Genomic DNA, 21,580 nt, shown 5'->3' on the forward strand with positions numbered 1-21,580 from the left:
CCAAAAAACAGGCAATTGCAGAGTGTGGAAATTAAACCCAGGGTTGCTGCAGGACCTAGAATTAATACATAGCAAAACTTCTGTGCTTAAGAAAAAATAATGAAAAATACATTGTCCTCAGGACAGATTTTTTTGTGTGTTTTACTACAGCAGTACCTACAATGGATTTAATTTTAAATGTGTTTTATGTCTCTGTCAGCTGTAGCAAGACAGTCTAAGCCTCTATGTTTCCATCTGTGACTCTGGCACACTGATGTCCCACTCACTAGTTTGAATAAGGAGAAAGTAGCAGTCAGCTGCCTGTCAGGTGCCAGGATCCGCCACATAACACACGCACTCAGGTCCCTCAACAACAAGTACAAATACGACTCAGTCATTGTACATGTGGGTGTGAATGACCTGAGACATGCCTCCCTGGACTACATGAAAAGAGACATGGAGGAGCTCTTGGATTACGTAGCCCAGGCGGGTATGACCCTAGCCCTGAACAGCATCCTACCATCACCCAGAATGATACCACAGTAGAAGCAGGAAAATGATTGATTTCAACAACTGGCTAAGTTTCTGGTGTCTCATATCGCCTACTTAGAGGTGATCTCTGCTTGACTAACAAAGCCATGTCTGACCCAGCTCGGTTAGAAATACTACATCTAAAGATAACCCAATCCCTTCGCACCACATGCTCCAGAGACCTCAACCTCATTACCACAATCAACAGAACATACTGGAGGGACAGGTTCATAACCCAGAGACTGCCAATGCTATGGAATAGACAGCCCATAGATGTCAAGCAGAACACCTCACTGACCCTCTTCAAGAGAAATCTTGGTGAGTGGATGGGAAATAGAAAATTCACTCCGGGGATAACTCCAGTGGTTCTACTCGACAGAGGCACTGGACATGAAGGTCAGGTGACACGATGCCAGGGTAATCCTATGGCTAGGCTTATAAAGGCCCCAGGGCCATTAGCCTAGTACACACCTATGAAGCTATGAACACAGTATAATTGTGTACCCTTTGTAAGAGCATTCGGGTAGCCGATTAGTGGCAGCTTGCCGTGATTACCTCAGAGTCTGGGCAGAAAGGGGCACAGCTAGTAAATCTGTGCCAGCATTTACCATGTGTGTATGTGTGCATGAAACTCAAATATCCAAGTGTGTGTGTGTGTGTGTGTGTGTCATCTACTGGGAACAGGGACACAGAGCTCCAAAAATGATCAGTGTGGAGTTTTGTGTGGGCCTGGAGAGAGTCCATCCCCAGGCCTGGAGAGCGCTCCCTGTGTGCTCTTAAGGGAAATTGTGCTTGGTTCAGGGAGCTGCCTCTGAAAATGCTGTGTGAATCCATCTTTGCTCTTAGTGACCATCCCTCACCGGAGTTAGTGGTGAGGATAGAGTCTCCTTGATTGCTGGCCCGGAGTGGGGACCAGTCATATTTTCTACCATTTCTGGCTTGAGTTGTTAGGTGTTGCTGAATGAAGTTCTGAAATCAAGTTCTTAATGTGATCTGATGTTAGTGAGTCAAATATACATCTGTCTGATTGTTGTATTTTTTGGTAGGCAGTTGCAGGCAATATGGAAAACATTCATAAGAGTGGTATGCTAGGTTTAATATGTTCCATTAAAATTTCTTGGGAGACGAATAAAATATTTTGGAAAATCACAACTTTTGATAATTTACTCAGTATCTTTCAAATTCACTTACATGGTTTCACATCCACTTCAGGATTTTAATACTGTGTTATAAGTTGCTTGATGTAAACATATGGGAATGGTTTCAGAGTGTGTGGTAAATGTATCTCTTGAAAACTCCTAGGGTAACAGCACAGGCAACTGTATATCTGTAACCAGGGTCTGGAGGTTTCTTTCTTGATGGATGGCACGACTTATTTTTTATTTCCTTTATTCTTGTTAACCAGATAAGTGGACTGGTCTGAACATCCTTTTCAGTTACAACTGAGATCATAAAGGCAAGACGGTACATCAACAACGTATTACACAAATACGGTTTACAGCAATAACAAGTAGATCAGATTTGTCACCATAAACTGGGCCGAGATTTGCAGTCAAGCACTGTTGCTTAAAAAGATTTTTGCATACAGTGTGGCAAGGGACCAGTCAACCCATGGCCAGACAGTCTATAACAGTAAAAAAAGGATGCTTGCAGAATGGAGAGCATCAAATTAACTAAGCAACAGTAATTTAAGTGAAGGTGACAGATGATGAAATCCAGGAAAAATAGTACCATCTTATAATAAAAAAGTGACATCTAACTCACAGCAAACACTGTTGACCTAATGAGATGAGAAACAAGTGCCACTAGTAATCATAATGTAAAAGAAATACAGGACCATATAGGAGGGAGAACAGAGTACTAGCTCAGATCCCCTACAGCTTATACTTTCCGAACTAAAAAATAAAAATAAACAGCAAGATAAATTAGTTTATGGAGAAATTAATGCAAAAATCAGCTTCTTTACTGATTACTCAGATGCCATTACTGAACTCCATAAGGAAAATGACACATTGAAAGAAAGAATACTAGATTTGGAGACAAAACTGGAGAAGACCCAGGAGAAACAGGCAGATATGAAGGACAGGAGCTGGCACAAAAAGATCAGGCTGTCTGGGCTACCAGAAAGACCTGAAGGCTGAGACTGTGCTATTTTTGTTCAGCAATATCTGCCACTCTGGTCTGGGATCCTGGAGCATGCTATACAGCTACAAATAGCTCAAAGAATCCAGACAGGGAACCCTCGTTCCAAATAAATCAAGGCATATTATTGCCAGACTTCAGTCATATTGCATTAAAGAAGAAATTTTATCACAGTTTTGGAAACCAGAAAGGTTTGTCAGGTAGGGGGTGAGGGAATATATATAAATAATGACTTCTTGGCTACTACCATGAAAAAATGGAGCCCCCCCCAAGTGGTTAAACTATAAGCAGCAACATTTGTGGTTCAAAACAATTTACCCTGCATATTTTAGCTTGTTGTTGCCAAATGGGCCAAAAATATTTCTGGATGCACAAGAATCTATATTGTTCCTTGCACAGAAAGCTATATTGCTCCTTGAGGTGCATGCAGCAGAACTAACAGAGCAGCTTGACTGTGTTGCCATCCCTCCTCTTAGACATTCACTAATGGGAATAGGGACAAGGGAGCAAGCAACAAATCAGCACAATAGAAGGTCTCCATCTCGATTTTTAACAGACAGCAAAATATGGCAAGCGAGGGCTGCTGTGAGGGGCTTAAATTGACTAAAGTTCGACTGAATGGGAACTCAGGGATACAGCAAGTACTGCCTCAGCTCTCTATTCAAAATGAATATAACCATTGGCAAAATACTCCAGGAGGGATACAACTGACTATAGAAGTTTACTGGATGAAAAGAATGACATGAATTACCAGTTCTTCTCCTAAGTATGCACAGGATGTAATTATGGGGAATAAACATGCCGCTGCAATGAAAATATTGGCGCCAAGAAAAGGGTGGATTGTGAGACATAATTATCTAAGTTGGCATTATACCATTACAGTTTCAATGCTTTTGTGTTTGTGAGGAAATGTAGGGTCTGGACTTCAAGGACATCATTTTCTGAACGTACTAGGTAATAGATAAAAAATGATGAACCTATTAAGTGTTGTGAGGCCTGCAGAGCCAATTAGACAGTTAAATTTCAGCCACTACAGATGGATAGTGTGAGCATTTCCTGCACGGTTACTGAGATGTTATATATGGAATTTTTATATATATTAAAACTGTTACCATTTGTTAACATATTATATTTCTGTATTTTTGTTCTTTCTATATAAGAAATCTAATTTTGTTAAAAATGAAAAGCTAAAGGGTACAAAGCTGATCATTAGGCCAAAATCAAATAAAAAGCAGCATCAGGACAATGATTTGGGGAGAAGAGGGAAGGTAATGCTAACATAGAAGTTTGCAGTTTACCTGAATAGCAATTATTCTGAGCGTGAATAACAATGAGAAAATGATACTGTAGAACATTAATGGGCTTGTGGATACCCAGAGATGGAGGAGAATTTTCCAGTACATAAGTTCCAACAAGGCTGATATTTGTCTGTTACAGAAAACACATTCAGATTCTGTGGACGACTCAGATTTAATCAAAGAGCAGTGGAGGGTGGGTGTATTTTCCTCCACCCCACAGAGTCGCAGACAGAAGACGGCAGTATTCGCGGTGCATTGTCACTTGAGTGTGGGTAGCCAACTGAGGAATGACAAGGGTTATTTTGTAGTAATTAAGGGATTTACTGGTGGTCATAGGATTACACTGTGCCCCATCTATATGCCACCAGGATTTAGTATTTTGAAATTTAGGGAAATTATAGAAAAACGTTACATTTTTCTGAAGGCATACTAATATCTGCTGGGAATGGAATTATTATAACATACATGAAAGATATTAACGAAAGCCCTCGAAGGCTAGGAATTATGAGAAGGGGTAGATTAATGAAGCAGTACATGAAAAGCAGACAGCCTGCTGATGCTAACAACTACAATGGATCTCCCCAGCCTTCACCATCAAATCTGGCAAGCATGGGACATGGGACCGATTTGACAGGGTTTATATCTCAAAAGAGCACTCGTACATAACAGCTAGTGTGAAAGTTCTCCCACTATACCTCTCAGACGATGCACCAGTGCTATAAGATCTACAGGACATCACTGCTATCAAACTGAATAAGCACTGGAGAGTCCATATGTATTACATGTAATGGGAAACCCTTATGGAATGGACTGATAAATTGTTTAAGAAAGAACTTAAAAGATTTAAGCAGGATGTGATTGTTAAAAGGGAGCAGATTAAAATTAAACAGAGGAGAAATAATGAAATTGGAGACAGCATACAACCATATTGGATAGAAAGACTGAAGAGTTGCAAGTTCTAGAAGGGAGGGATAAGTTATGGATGCTAGAAAATGCACAAGAGCTGGAAGGTGGAAAAAATAAAATTTCAGATCTTTTGGATAAAAAGTGGGAGTTATATTGTACAGGTTTGAGAGAGCAGTATTTTAAGGACTCCCCCAGATATCAGCATTTCCTTGTTGTCTAGTTAAGGCGTCTAGTTAAGGCAACAGAAAGCAAAACAAACAGTCATAGCATTAAGACCAAATGTAGGAAATGAAGACAGAACAGAAACATATGATATCATGGAGGAATTCGGATGCTTTTTTAAGATGCTGCATCAGTCAGAAGTGGAACTAAAGGGGGAAGGAGACAGGATAAGAAAGTATTTAAGTGTGCTAAATCTGCTAAAGCTTACCTGGGAGCAGGAGGTAGAATTAGTTGGATCAAGCACTGTTATGGATGTTCAGGGGAATAATAACAAAATGAAACAAAGAAAAACACCAGGAATGGGTGGTCTCCTGGTTGAGATGTGGAAATGTGGTGATTTGGAGCTGTGTGGAGTCTTAGCTACCTTGTTCAATAAGATGCTGGATCCCGACACTCCCCTGGAATCCTGGAAGCAGACGATGATGATGATGGTAAGAGGGAAAAGCAAAAGACTTCGCCTCCTGGTATAGATTCATTTCCATGTTAACTAGGATTACAGAATCTTTATGGCCTTATTAGTGCCCAGACTAAGAAATGTCATAACATCTTAAATAAACTTGGATCAAACAAGTTTCACTAAGGGTAGACAAACATTTGGCAGTATTATGTGGGCAACACTGACAATACAGCATACACAGCACAAGGTTGCACAGCTTAGACTGGATACTGGGAAAGCATAGAACAGGGTAGAATGGGTATTTTTAAAAGAAGTCTTTCTGAAATTTGGCTTGGGAAATAAATTTGTTGTTATAGTAGAAAAGCTATATGATAACTCTACAGCCGAAATTAAAATCTAGGCTAGACTATCTCAACCATTTGAAATCAGAAGGGGCATGAGGCAAAGATGCCTACCGTCTCCATTGTTGTTCACACTCTACCTATAACCATTGGTAGAGAAATTGCAAATGTCCAGTGTGAGATGGTATTTGATGGAGACAGTGAAGCACAAAACAGCGGTCTATGCAGATGATATATTATTATACCCAGGGCAGCTACAGCCACAAGAGGATATGGAGTGGTTGTTTAATATTCTTACAGAAAATGGGAGACATTCGGGATATAAGGTTAACATCAGGAAAACTAGGCCAATAATGATAACTGCTTGCAGAAAAGTATCCTGATCTATGAAAAAACCTGGGTATATGGATCACAACAAGTCTACAGGAAGAGAACCTGGGGACACATAGTATGTACATGGACAGAATGAAAAAAGAGTTTAGATAATGGAAAAATGTTAAGCCTGGATTTTGACCAACATTTTCAAGTAATAAACATTTTTTCCTGCCCCTACGGTTTTACTACTTTCAAGCATTCCCCTGGTCAGTTAGGAAGGGGCAACTGGTTAGAATAAAAAACACACTGATTGATTTCCTATGTGAGGGGAAGAGGGCATGAGGTTCATGGGATAGAATGACAAAAGACTGGGGTGGCTTGGGGCTTCCTATTCCCCTCACATATCTGGTGGTGGCACAAATAAGAAATGTTTTATTGACATTACAAGACTATAAGGCAAAATGGAAGGAAACAGCATTAGTAATGTTACAGTTGGATGAAGATGAGGCAGAAGTACGTATAAGGGATAAGGAATAAAACAATGGCACCCAGGGCAGAACAAAATATGTTCAAAGACATATTTCAGAGTATACAAGACACTTTGAAAAAACGATATGTTGCTGCCTTGGTAGATGTTTATCCTGCTTATTAGAACACCTACTGAGAGTCTTATCTTCAGAAGGGCAGGGCATAATTACAGAAATAGGTTAACCTCTATCAGATTTTGGCACCAGATTATACAGGATGGGGAATAGATATGATGGGACAGAGTCAAGGAGATGAACAACTCAAGGAGTTTATTAATGGAGTTTGAAAGACTGATAAGACTTCCTAAAAATAAGTGGATTTATCCAGGAAGGGGAACAGATAAACCAGGATTAATGGAGTTACACATAGACAGATAAGCCACAAAAAGGGGAACCAGAAAACAGCTCAGCCTAATTCATAGTAATACATTGCGTATAAATAAAACGTCTGTGATAAATTAGAAAGCAAACTGGAAAAAAATAAATAGGTAGACATCTCTCAATAGATTACTGAGAAAGGATTTGTGCTCTATCAAGGTACGTCATGAAGAGCCAGAGATTCAAAATTTTTGCATGGAGATGTCTCCACAAATAATTTTATACCTCAGCTAAAAATGTATCATATTTTCCTGACACTACAGATAACTACTGGAGATATGATGGGCACTGGAAGGGGACCTAGAGTCATACATTTTGAGATTGTATCAGATTGGGGCAATTTAAACAGCACTTCCAATCTCTTGTGAGGAATATAATTATGGAGGAGCTTATTTTTGACTAAAGAGATATTTCTGCTAGTTGCAACTCCAGAATGCGAAATGATGCCAGGACAGGTCAATATCCTATTTATACTAACTCTAATAATAAAAAAAGACCATAACCAGGAAGTGGAAATCCCAAGACCCCCCCCCCCCCAAAAAAAAATAAATAAATAAAAAATAAGAAAGGTGACTGCTATGGTACATGAGCTAAGCTGAAGGAAAAAGGGTCAAATGGTAAGGCACTCAGAAGACATCTAGCGAAGTGGCAGAGTTGGATTTTAAGAAATGAGATGGAAATTAGGGAACACGGTTCAAGATAAATATACATTAGTAAGAACTAAGTTAATTTAGATTATAAAGAACATGTCAACAGTTAGGAAGAACTCAGCCTCTCCACAGCCCATAGAGTGGCGCACAGCAACGGTTATTCCACTCCACAAAGGTGGAGTCACAACAGACCCCGGGAACTATCGCCCTATAAGCCTGACTAGCTTGGTCTGCAAGGCTATGGAGCACATCATCATGGATCTCATTAACAGAGACATTGGGAACCTCCAAACACTGGACCCTACCCAGTTCAGTTTTGTTAAGGGCAGATCACACCTCCTAAACCTAGTGAACTTCTTTGAGACAGTTACCAAGGCTATAGATGAGGGAAAGGTGGTCCACACAGCCTACCTAGACCTCGCAAAGGCCTTCAACACCATTCCCCATTCAGGTATTACAGACAAGCTCACCAGCCTGAACATAAACCCCTACGTCACAAGATGGGTTGCCAACTAGCTCACATACAGAATCTGCATGGTAAGAGTTGTGGGAGCTAGGTCTGACTCTAAACCGGTTACAAGTGGCGTTCCCCGGGGCTCAGTCCTAGGACCCCTCCTGTTCGGCATATACTTCTCAGAGGTACAGGAAAGCACAGGAGGACTATGGCTGACCAAGTTCACAGACAACTGCAAACTTGGGGCTATAACAGACTCTCCGGCTGACACAGACATCCTCCAAAAGGGTCTCACTGAGACAGATACCTGGTGTCAAAACCATGGCCTCAAGCTAAATGCCAAAATGTGCACAGTCATCCCCTTTGGAAAAAACAAAGTGCCCACAAACTACCACATAGGTGGTAGCCCCCTAAATACGGAAGACGTAATAAGGGATCTGGGGACCCAAGTAGATAGTAACCTCTCCTTTGATAATCACATTGCAAAAGTGGTTAGAAAATCCTTCTATGTGGCCCACCTAATCACAAAAGGGTTTGCATTCAGATCAAAAGTGGTCATTGTGCTCCTCTACGCATCACTCATCAGACCCATCATAGAGTCCAACGCCTCATTCAGGATGTACCTTACAAGACACCTGCAACAGCTGGAAAGACCACAGAAGTACCTCACCAAGAGGATCACTGGCCTCAAACAGATGCCCTATGCAGCTTGACTGAAGAAACTCCAGCTGTACTCAGCTGCATACCGCCTACTCAGAGGTGATCTATGCCTGACATACAAGGCCATGTCCAACCCAGAATTGATGGACATGTTCCATCTAAAGAAAACCATATCCCCTCGAGCCACACGCTCTAGGGATCTAAACCTCACCACAACAATAAATAGGACGTGCTGGAAGTATAGATTCCTGTCCCAGAGACTTCCCATGTTCTGGAACAAGATCCCAATCTACATTAGGCAGAGCTCCTCACTAACCCTCTTCAAGGGGAACCTTGACGAGTGGATGGGAAACAGAAAGTTTACCCCAGGGATCACTTCAATGGCTCTGCTGGACAACGGCACAGGGAACTAATCTAAGGGGGTGGCGAAAGCCAACACATTCCGGCTAGGCTTATAAATGCCTTCGGGCAGATAGCCTAGTGCCTACCTATGAACTATAGGAGAATATGCAGATGGGAACAGATTTTTGGGTAAAGGGCATAAAGTTAGTCTAAAAACATGACATGTTTATCCAATTTCACTTCCTTCTATTTGGGTTTGTATTGTGTTAAAAGTAAGCATTTTTTATGCCTTGGTCTGTTAAAAGCTCACAACTGAATTGCTTGGAATGGGTATGTTGGAATAGTTGTACATAATGTTCATGATGGCAATAAGCTTGTTTTTAAAACAAGATGTTTGCAAATATTTGAATTTGATATTTGAATTTGCAAATAGACTGAAACAGCTTTTAATGTATGGGTTCATCAATCATAGCTAGTGTTTCTAATGATCTCTTTAATTATGGATTTTTATAAGCCCAGAATGCAGACACACACAACATTTTTACCAATGCTGAAAAGCTGGACATATAAAAAAAAGTGTTGCCTTATTTCTTTCTGCCTAACTGAAGTTTGGACCACTACTACTCAACCCCGGAGTATTTATCCATCCATCTTTTGCCCCACTTCGCCTGTTGAGGGTTGTAATAGTGGTAGCTGAGCAGGGTAGAAGAGACTTTCCTAGCCCTGACAACAGTCTGCGGATCCTCCTGCAGCATACCAAGGCATTTACAGGCCAAGTGAGAAACATAATCTCTCAAATGCATCCTAAGTCAGCCACAGAACCTCCTTCTACTGAGCTATGCTTCATACACTTCCTGCAGAGGCATGTAGGGACTGTGCTACCTACCTGCTGAAACCACTTCAATTGGTGCCTCTCAAACCTGAAGATCAATGGCTCTACTCTACAATCCTCCCAAGTTGCCAAACTCCTCATTTGCCATGGACAGTGAACCCAGCAACCTTATGAAGGAACCTCATTTCCACTATCTGTGATCTCGTCCTTCAAGTCACCACCCAAAGTTCATGTCCAAAGAAAAGGATAAGGGCACAGACTCAGTAATAAACTCAATGCTTTGTCCAAGGACTCAGCGACAGCTTCACTACCACAGTCCAGTGCAACTTCTGCAGTACTACCACAGTTGCACCTATCCAACAGTTAGTCTACTGATCCCCTCTACCCCAACTCATGAATACAATTCCAAGATATTTAAACTCCTTCGTTTGAGGTAGCTACTCACCCTCTCCTACACAGAGCAATACATTCTTAAGGAAAGAACATTAACTTTGGCTTTAGAAGTGATGATTCTTCTAACAGCTGTTACAAGTTCACCAGTGAACACATCCGGTGCATACCAGAGATCACAGTTTCTTGAGGCCAAGAGAACAACATTCATTGGAAATAACAGAGATGCAAGCACTGTGTTCCCAGACAAGATACTCTCCAAGTCTTGGCAGTAAACAGATATTCTGTCCATGAATATCAAAAACAGGAAAGAGGACAGGTTGTACCCTTGCTGGAGTCCTACACTCACCACTAATATATTACACTTATCAAAAATATCAACACAATGCTTGTTTCATAAATATAAGAACCAAAAGGCACAAAACTGATGTCCTAGTACTCCATTATTAAAGCAGTACCTCCCACAAAGGTACTCTTTCATATGCCTTCTCTAGGTTCACAAAACACAAGCAGGCAACAATGGTAAACTCGTATGATACCTTCAATATCTCTGACAGAGAAAAAGAGTTGATTCATAGCACGAATGGATTCAGCACTACTTCTGAATCTGAAGCTCATCTATTTGACAGAATTGCCTTTCCAGCACCCTGAAAAATGCTTTCCTCATGGACAGCTAATGAGTGTGATCCTTCTGTAACTAAAGCAGGACCCCATATCCCGCCTTCCCATTTTTTTAAATGAGCGCCAATTTACTCAAATCTGTTATAACAAAGTAAAGTACGTATGCATGCATTCCAGTCTCACATCCAAATTGAAGTGAAATTTTGACAGGTGTATTCTCACAAAAAATCCAAACACTATTTTATTAGACACAGATACAACATATTAATTTAATTATCTTTTATGAAATTATGTATACGTAAAATGAACGTCTCAGTGATACTGACAACACAAATTCTACTCCATACACATAAACGTCATAGACTAAAAATCATTTATGACCTTTTTTCTTTTATTAATGTTCAACACATATCTGCTCATTAAAACTTTATATTTTAAAAGATTGGTACTTCCATCTGTTATCCATAATTTCCTCTTAACCATGACATCCTAAAAAACACATTACATAAATTTCAATCTGCATATCTCCATTATGAAAGCAGGAAAATAAAGAAATAGTTATATCATCCAACACGGCTATTCCTCCACTTACAGACATAGGGGGTAATTCAATAATGCCTACACTGAGCTAATCTCCATGTAAGCATAGTGGCGCGGCCCGAACACGGAGTTCGGAGGCAGAGCGATCCAGGAAACAAGGCTGAGGGTGTGCATGAGCCTCCCAGCACTATACTGCCATGTATGCAATCGTGGAATGTAAATCACCTCATTTGCTGGTGAAAATGATGCAAATGAGGTGATTTACCAATCCAGGAAGTAGACAGGCATCCATGTAGGAGTCGTGTCGGCAATAAAAATGTATGTGGTAAGTAACCGTGTACTGGACTGCAAAAAAAAGGGGGCTGTGACAACTTAAAAGTAATGCCTTTTCACGGACTCACCAATAAGTGTACAAACACCTCTCCTGTGGCACAGTTTATTGTATGAACGAACAACCCAGAGTGTAATCCAAATGCTGATAGCACATACAAAAGAAACAAAACAAAACAAAGAATATTCCACAATGGTTAAGTGCTTTCACCCACTCGTATAGTGGGCTTCTTCAGAACACCATCTCATTGTTTGATCTTGCATTATATTTCAAATTTGGCACCACAATCAACGGACTCTAAAATGACTAAATCCGTTGCCATGTTGACTGACAGTTACTAACATAAATGTATTCACAAAGTGTACATAACAGCAAATCCAATAGTCAGTGTGTCGCTAACCATCTATAAAATATTTATAACATAAATATACATTGTATTAATTGTTTTTGGTTAACATACGCTTTGGTAACAAACGTATTCAGTATCAATTATCCATTGTATTTATGTTATAAATATTTTATAGATGGTTAGCGACACAAAGGTACTAAAAATTTGGTAAAAAAAAAAGTAGTGGTAGTCAAGACATAGTAGTATTTGAGAACATACATCCATTTAACAATTTTAGTATTTATAATTTTTCAAGTTTAGATATACATAAGACACATTTCAACTTATTAGCCAAGGGTATGAAATATATACCTAATCCACACTTTGATGTGGTAGATTGCTTATGTGAAATTAAAAAATATACTAGGAAGATGAATTTAGCTATTTTGTTCAAAGATAAAATTAAGAAAGATGAACTGTCAGACACTAATGATAGCAGCAGAGATAGTAGCATTAAGAAAAAAAGTACATATATACCACCGAATCATCCAGTAATAGATATTTACGAAAAAATAGTGACAAGGGAGATTTACCAAGCATCTAATTTTTCTCATAGAGGTAGGACTAGTAATTTAAATGAAGAAGAAATTATGATACTTGAGGCTTTACAGAAGGACACTAACATAAGAGTAATGAAGCCGGACAAGGGGGGTGGTATTGTCATCCATGATAGTTTAAAATATCCTATGAAAATGTGTGATATTCCCTATTATTCAGGTAATTATGAATCTATTTCTATCAATGAGATAAACATAGCGTATCAACGGATAGATTCATACATAGAAGAATATTATATTGATGGCAGAATCACTAGTGATGCTTACAAATTTTTAAAAGTCAAGTATCCAAGATTAGCCATGATGGTTGGCATACCAAAAATGCACAATGATACTAAAGACTCCCCCTTTCAGACCCATTATATTGGGTAGTAGATCCAAAACATTTACCATGGGGAAGTTTATAGACTTGAAGTTAAAACATATATACAGGAAGATACCCCATTTGGTAAAGGATTCATGGGAGTTTTTAGGTACATATCCCACTGGTGTTTGTAAGGAAGGTTTAATCTTTGTTACAATTGATGTCATTGATCTTTTTTCGTGTATAAATAAACAAGAAGGATTAGAGGCCTTTTGCAATAGTATCACTAAGTATACCGAATTCAGGATGAGACATGCCTCATTATGGAATTGATGTCTATAGTATTAGACAACAACTTCATATTTTTTGAGGGTGAACACTTCAAACAGACCAGGGGGGTAGCTATGGGAGCAGCTTGCGCTCACATATTTGCCAACCTGGTCATGTTAAATTGGGAACAATCTATACTTTTTCCAAGTGAGTTTTTTAAGAGTATCAAACATTATTCAAGATTTTTAGATGATGTCTACATTTTGTGGGATGACAGTATGGAGAAGCTAAATGCTTTTATCCAATTTCTTAACACTACCAGTGATTACCTCAAGTTTACGTATGCTTACAATACTGAAGGTATAGCCTATTTAGATACCTATATATACAAGAAGGATGGAACATTTAGTTCTAGAATACATAGAAAGAAGACTTTTTTCCAATGATTACTTGGAATACAGTAGTTGCCATCCTTTTAATATGAAAAATAATATTTATAAAGGGCAATGTATTAGGGCGGCCTGTATGACATCAGATGTAAAGATGATGGCTGATGAAATTAAATTTATAAAAGAATTATTTCTTGAAAGAGGCTATCCACCAAAAATATTATCTGATATAGGACAACACGTGATGCATGAATGGGGTGTTAAGTATAAACCCTTGTTAGGACTGGGATTTGAAATTAAACAGGTGCAAAATGTGGGGAACAATCACGACAATGACACCACATGCCATCAGAGATCCTTAATACTATGATACAGTCCAACAGTAGACAAGGTAGAATATATTATAAATAAATTCTGGTTTTTAATTTCCCACGATCCCAGTTTATTGGAAATAATGGGTAATAAACCAAGAATTGTTTATAAAATGGGAAGAAACATAAAAAACTTATTAGTCCACAAGACATTAAGTGTAAGTAAGGGGTTAAAGAATAATAATTCTACTCACACTTTTAAATGTGGAACATGCAATCAATGTAGATATATATGTGAAGATGAAAAGATGATCATTCAGAATGAATTAAAAACAACAGTTAAATTCAAATATGGGAATTGTAGGACAAAAATGCTTATATACTTGGCCAAGTGTTGTAATGTGCAAGTTATTATGTAGGCAAGACTGAGAGATGTCTTAGACAGCAAATATATGACCATATATATTGTATAAGGAAGAAAGATTCTACCAATGCATTATACAGGCATATTGAAAAAATGGGGGAGACACACAATTTTAAATTTGCGATTTTGGAAATAATTACTGTATACCCAAGAGGTGGTGATTTTAAAACTTTGTTAAACTATAAAGAAGTTTGGTGGCAACTTTATTTAGATGCCACCACCTCCCAGGTCTCAATGACTACATTTCATGTAAACCAATCTTGGAATTGACATAATTTATTGGAACAACAGAGGAGTTAAAAGTGGAATATATACCACTTATTAAATTTACTTGAGTGTTATTACTCATTATATTTTAGTAAATGTCCGTAAACTCAAACAGATAGACGAAAGGAGCCAAGCAGTCCAAAAGTAGATAAAGCCACACAGTAATAAGTGGTAATACTAATTAACGTATCACAAGTTTATTATCACAAGACACGTTTTCGTCTCACCAAAATAGGAAACTTCTTCAGAAAGAATGTGTAAAAAAAAAAAAAAAAAATGTCACTAAAAACTTTTAAAGTTTTAAAAAGTTCCACCCAGAGGCAGTTCAGTGCTATTGACCAATCAGAAATTCACACAAAATTAAAGGTACAAGCAACTGCGAGCACCTGAACAAACAAAGCAATTGTAATATTTCTTGTCTGTTGAAACTGGGGAGTGTTTTAAGATAACTAATTACTTCTAAAAATGTTTTTGAAAACCAGTATAAAAGTTTTTATTAGTCTCTTATGGACATATTGTCTAGGTTAGTCATACACTGACTAATCAACAGAGATTGTGTTTCAATACTAGTATTTTGCGTACTTTACTTACTTGAGTATAGATTATTATGTGAATAGTCAAAAGTATATTTTATAATTTATTAATTTAATATTGTATGTATTTGCTACGTTTGATTTTATTTAATGACGTATTTGAGTCTCCTGCTTTGTTTGTTCAGGTGCTCGCAGTTGCTTGTACCTTTAATTTTGCGTGAACTTCTGATTGGTCAATAGCACTGAACTGCCTCTGGGCGGAACTTTTTAAAACTTTAAAAGTTTTTAGTGACATTTTTTTTTTTTTTTTTTTTTTTTTTTACCACTTATTACTGTGTGGCTTTATCTACGTTTGGACTGCTTGGCTCCTTTCGTCTATCTGTTTGAGTTTACGGAGTTTTGGTTTTGTCATTCTTGGTTCCCATTTTAGTAAAGGTATTAGTTTATTGAAACCACAATTTTATACATTTTACACTTTTTTATACATTTTTATACATTTTCATACGCTTGGTATACATTTCATTTTTATATATATATATATATATATATATATATATATATATACACACACAATAATTTTTATTTATATATATATATATATATATAAAACATTTTATTTTAGAATTTCATAGTCACATCGTCACAGCACACAGTCTTTTCATATTAAAAAAACATAAGATGTACATACATATTTTTCAACATTTATGTAGCAATGGGAAGACATTTTAATTACTGATAGTGGTTGTGCAATATTTTGAGATGTATCAATTTGATTTTCATTTATTTATTAATCGGTCAGATTTATGTATTTGGAAGATAATTTTTATGTAACTTTATGTATTTTATACAGTTTTTACGTGTTTTTTAATATGTGCTTTTCATGTGTTTTGTACAGTACAAATTCAGCATGAGATGTATAATCATATATAAAAAACTTAGAGACATTCAACAAGTTTTAGTAATACATTACAAAGAGCAGATTTCTATAGGGAAAAGCAACATTGTATTAATAGTTTTTGGTTAACATACGTTTTGGTAACAAACGTATTCAGTATCAATTATCCGTTGTATTTATGTTATAAATATTTTATAGATGGTTAGCGATACACTGACTATTGAAGTGGACTTGCTGTTATGTACACTTTGTGAATACGTTTATGTTAGTAACTGTCAGTCAACTTCAAAGCGCTTACATGGGAACGGATTTAGTCATTTTAGAGTCAGTTGATTGTGGCGCCAAATTTGAAATATAACGCAAGATCAAACAATGAGATGGTGTTCTGAAGAAGCCCACTATATGAGTGGGTGAAAGCGCTTAACCATTGTGGAATATTCTTTGTTTTGTTTCTTTTGTATGTGCTATCAGCATTTGGATTACACTCTGGGTTGTTCGTTCATACAATAAACTGTGCCACAGGAGAGGTGTTTGTACACTTAATGGTGAGTCCGTGAAAAGGAATTCGTTGTCATCAGCTTGGTGGTTATTCTGTTGTGTAATTGGACAACTAAAAGTAAAGCATATATTAGGTGCATTAGGCATGCCAGTGGCCATAAAACTGATTCAAAATGTAAAAAATCAAAAGGTTTTTTTTGGCACATATGCCATGTTTAGGCAGAGTGCAGAGGCGCACAAGCATGCGATCTTGCAAAGAATAAATTTAAAACAGTAAAAGAGGAGTATTAAAGGTAAAGTGAATTTCCCCATTATACTGTCCAGCATGCAGACTCATACAATGGCAGGTTATAGAGGTTGCCAAGGACATGGGGCTCGCGTTTAGTGCTGTAACTAGGGCATACACAATTAAGTGTATGTAAATGAGCTAAGTTTAATGAACAGCAAAATGGGTTACAGTGTCCACACGTACCTAACCGCGTAGGGGCTAGAACGTGGTGGTGTAGGCAGAAGAGGCAGCTGACATGAAAAGGGGGTGTGTCATGGTTTGTGTAAGCACACTGGAGCCCAGCGGCTCCCGTTTGCATTCAGCTAAGCACAGCTAAGCGGAGGGGGGGGTGTCTGAGGCTGCTAAGCTGTGCTTAGCTGGTTAGAGAAATGCTGAGCGTGTTCATATCCAGGGGAGGGCCCTTTCTGCTTAGCAAAGTTTGCACTAGCTCCACGGGTTTGCACTGAGTGCCGCGGGGCTTAAAAATGGAAGAAATTTCTACAATATGCAGGGGTCAGTGAGCTATGTATATGCGTGGTTAATACTGTCAGGAAAGTAGGCAGAACTTGCTGTTGTGGCTTAGTAGTGTAAGTACAGTACTGTGGTTGACAGGGTCCATGTGTCAAGACTTTCTGTGCCAAGTATTTTGCATGTCAGCTACACCTATGATAGGAGTTGTACACACTGTCCAGAAGTCAATATCCGATACTGCAGGAAAGCAGGACAATTCAGGGATAGGGGGCCACACACATGGACAGTACACAGCTCAGAGTAACCTAAACAGTGCCTAGTTGGACATCATGTTCTTAAAAGTCAGTATACTGCCAGGTTATAAATGGTTGCCACCTTACTGTGTCAATACTGACAACAAGTCACTGGGCACCATCCATACCCCCCTGGAATGACAGGGTGTCATATAAGGACCACAAGTATGCCTCGTATATACACTGCATTTGCCTGCCAAACTATTTGCAAAACAATAAAGGTTGATATGAAAACATCAATGGCAGACAGTGGAGAAGCAGACATCATACCCATAAGAAAAAGCAAGCTAATACCAAACTGGGCTCCCAACTGTCTATGTTTGCCAGAGCAATATTAACACCCTGTCCCCATGTGGGGGGTGTGTCTGACTGTCATATATGGGCCTGTCCAGATGTCAGTTTGTGACGATTTGACAGCTATTCCCAACATGTAGCCTTATAACATTCCAACACAAACCGTCGGAAGAACACAGCAGATGTCGGGGTGCAATGATGGACAACCTGCTAAAAAGGTACACTCAGAGGTGTCCAAAACCCTGTGCATGATGTTACGACTTCCACCCCACTCACACCAGAAATACAAATACATAACAGCAGCAACTGTTGAAAAGGATGTGACTGGATTACAGAAGGACAAAGAGAAACATATAAGGGGAAGGGGAACCACTGGCCAGACAAATGGAGAATGTGCACACCAGAACAAATTGTGCAGTAACATAGGTTCCCCGCAGTGTATGGAGTCAGTAAACATCACCCACAACTACACAACACACATCCACATATGTGGAGGTTCTCAACAAAAACAAACCCAAACAAAGGACACTTCAGAGGCAGAAACACATGAGAACTCCACAAACCTCCACACTACATACCATGTACAGTTCACACACTAGTATCTCATAACCACTAAGGCCTAACCATTAACCCAACATATTAGTCACAGGAGACTCCATTGTGAGACACACAGATGTGCCTTTCATCAGGTTGGATAAGGAGAAAGTCATGGTTACTTGTATGTCAGGTGCCAGAACCCACCATATCACACATGCACACAAGTCTCTCCACAACAGGTACTGTTATGACTCTGTCCTACTCCATGACAGTGTGAACGATTTCAGATGTACCTCCCTGGACTATAGGAAGGCAGACATGATTGAGCTTGCTGAATATATGTGCCCCATGCAGGTATGTCCCTAGGCTTAAGCAGCATTCTACCGTCACCCAGGATGATGCTTCAATGCAAACATAAAATGAGTGACATTAACAATTGGCTTACTTTCTGGTGTCATCCCAGGAGGATCCAGTGTCTGACAGCCTGGGAACATATGATCGACAGGCCACGCTGCTTTGCTAGAGATGGCCTGCATCTGTCTCACTTGGGCTTCAGGCTTACCTCCCCCATAGTGCCTTTTTAGGGAAAGTCATGAGGTCGATACTACCAACATAAAACTCTCAACAAAACGGAAATTAAAGGTCATACCACTAAACGCTAGGAGTCTAAACATGAAACTGTGCTCATTGCAAGCATTCTTAACCATGGAAGATGCTGACATTTGTACAGTCACAGAAAAGTATAGTTTTGTACCTACCATAAATGTAGATGTTCGAGTGCTAATACAGCTGCAGTCACAACAGATGGGTTTTCCTGCCATCAGGCGGGTCCTCGGTCGGCCGAATTCCAAAGTCTAGGTCCGGCGTCGGATGTAGTCGCTTCTTCCCTGACGTCAGTACGACAGGGGTATAAAAGAACCAGCCGACGCCATTTTCTTCAGTTTTTCTTGCCCCAGATGTCCGGTGCCCCCAGAAGGAAGGCAAAACATAAATTTATGTAATAATGCAATGCAATAAAATCAAAAAACAGTAGTTGCAAGCAAATACACCATAAAAGAATACCCCAATCATGTTGTATGAGGAGGTGTTGGCCATTAGGCCTGTCCCAAGAGGGGAAGGAGGGAGGGAAACCTGGACTGCAGCTGTATTAGCACTCGAACATCTACATTTATGGTAGGTACAAAACTGTACTATGTTCATCGTGCATACAGCTGCAGTCATAACAGATGGGTAGAATCCCAAAGCTAAAAAAGGGGTGGGAGGCACTAAGTGGAACTAGGAGGAGCCAGGATGCCCTGCAAGACTGCGGTGGCAAAGCCCGCTCTAGATTTGGAGTATAATGGTAGGAGATAGTGCTTGGAGAAAGTATGTACAGAACTCCAAGTGGCTGCTTCCAAAATATCTTTGGTAGGAACCCCCCTGAGGAAAGCTGCAGAGGTAGCTGTGGCCCTTGTGGAGTGAGATCTGATGCCTGTAGGTACAGTTTTACCATGAAAAGAGTAACAAAAGTGAATGCAGTGGGCTATCCATTTTGAGATAGTCTGTTTGGAAATAGGCTTCCCTTGAGCACCTGTAGCATAGGACACAAAGAGTTGCTCTGATTTTCTGAAAGGCTTTGTTCTGTCCAAATAATAACAGAGCTGTCTGTGAATGTCCAAGGATTGTAGTAGTCTCTCCCCTTTGTTTTGTGGATTAGGGTAAAAGGTAGGTAAGTGGATAGCCTGATTCAAGGCTACCCTGGATACTACCTTTGGCATAAAAGAAGGGTTGGTTCATAAGGAAACTCTGTCTTGATGGAAAATGATGAAAGGCTGTACAGCCATGAGGGCTTGTAGTTCCGAAACCCTGCGTGCTGAGGTGATAGCCAGAAGGAAGGCTGTTTTCCATGACAAATATTGCAGTTCTGTTGAAGCAGCTGGCTCAAAAGGAGGCAGGGTCAGTTTTTCTAGAATGAAATTGAGGTAACAAGCAGGTACTGGTTGCTTCCTTGGGGGTTTTATATTCTTAGCCCCTCTGAGGAACTGTCTTAAGAGAGGGTGAGAGAATAAAGGAGGATCAGTGTTGTATTCTGCAGAAATGGCTGAGGCATGGATTTTGATGGAGGAGAATGAAAGTCCACTGTTTAGCATCTCAGCTAGGTACTGTAATATTTGAGGTAAATTCAGTATTTCAGGATTCTGACCCTTTTTCTGATTCCAGGCACAAAACCATTTCCATTTTGCGGAGTAGGCTTTTCTAGTAGAAGGCCTTCTGGCCTCCAGAATGACATCCTGCACCTCCTTGGAGAGTAGGGTCTGTTTTGGATTTAAGGAATCCTCCATGCGGCTAGATTGAGTGTTTTCTGCTGACTGTGAAGAGTTTTGAAGTTGTGCTGAGTCATTAGAAGAGGCATTAGAGGCAGGATCCATGGTGGGGAATGCGTCAGGCTCCTCAGGAGTGGGTACCAGTGTTGTCTTGGCCAGTCTGGAGCAATGAGAATCATCTTTGGTCTGTCTGCTCTGGCTTTTAATAGAACTTTGGGCAGCAGAGGAAGAGGTGGAAAGGCATAAACTGTCATTGTTGTCCAACTGAAAGAGAGTGCGTCCACTTTCCAGGCCTGTGGATGAAAGGTCCTTGAGCAGAATTTTGTCAATTGGTAATTTCTGTGGGAGGCAAAGAGATCTATGTCTGGCCTTCCCCATGCTTGAATTATCTTTGTAAACTTGAGGATGCAACTTCCATTCGTGTGGATCTGTCATATTTCTGCTTAGGTTGTCTGCCAGCGTGTTTTCCTTGCCTGGCAGGAACTGTGCTTGAAGTTGGATTTGTAATTCCAGAGCCATGTTCCAAAGAGACATGGCTAGCCTGCATAGGGGGTACGAATGGGTTCCTCCCTGTTTGTTTATGTACCACATCACTGTGGTGTTGTCCGTCCTTATCAATAGCTGGCCTGGATGCAGTAGGTCTTTGAAAGCCATAATAGCATTTATTACTGCTAGTATTTCCTTTTGATTAATGTGTAGGTGCTTTTCTTTTTGGGACTATT

The 21,580-nt window shown here is 39.5% G+C and overlaps 1 protein-coding gene across 1 annotated transcript in view; it reads right to left on the reverse strand.

Moving 5' to 3' along the window:
• The window catches only part of ATG4B (autophagy related 4B cysteine peptidase), a 1,090,283-nt gene that overhangs the window by 1,005,260 nt on the left and 63,443 nt on the right, over positions 1-21,580 (reverse strand). The window lies entirely within an intron of this gene.

This window comes from Protopterus annectens, chromosome 4.part0, assembly GCF_019279795.1.
Source record: "Protopterus annectens isolate FY-2018-M chromosome 4.part0, PAN1.0, whole genome shotgun sequence".
In the NCBI taxonomy this organism is placed as follows: Eukaryota; Metazoa; Chordata; order Ceratodontiformes; family Protopteridae; genus Protopterus; species Protopterus annectens.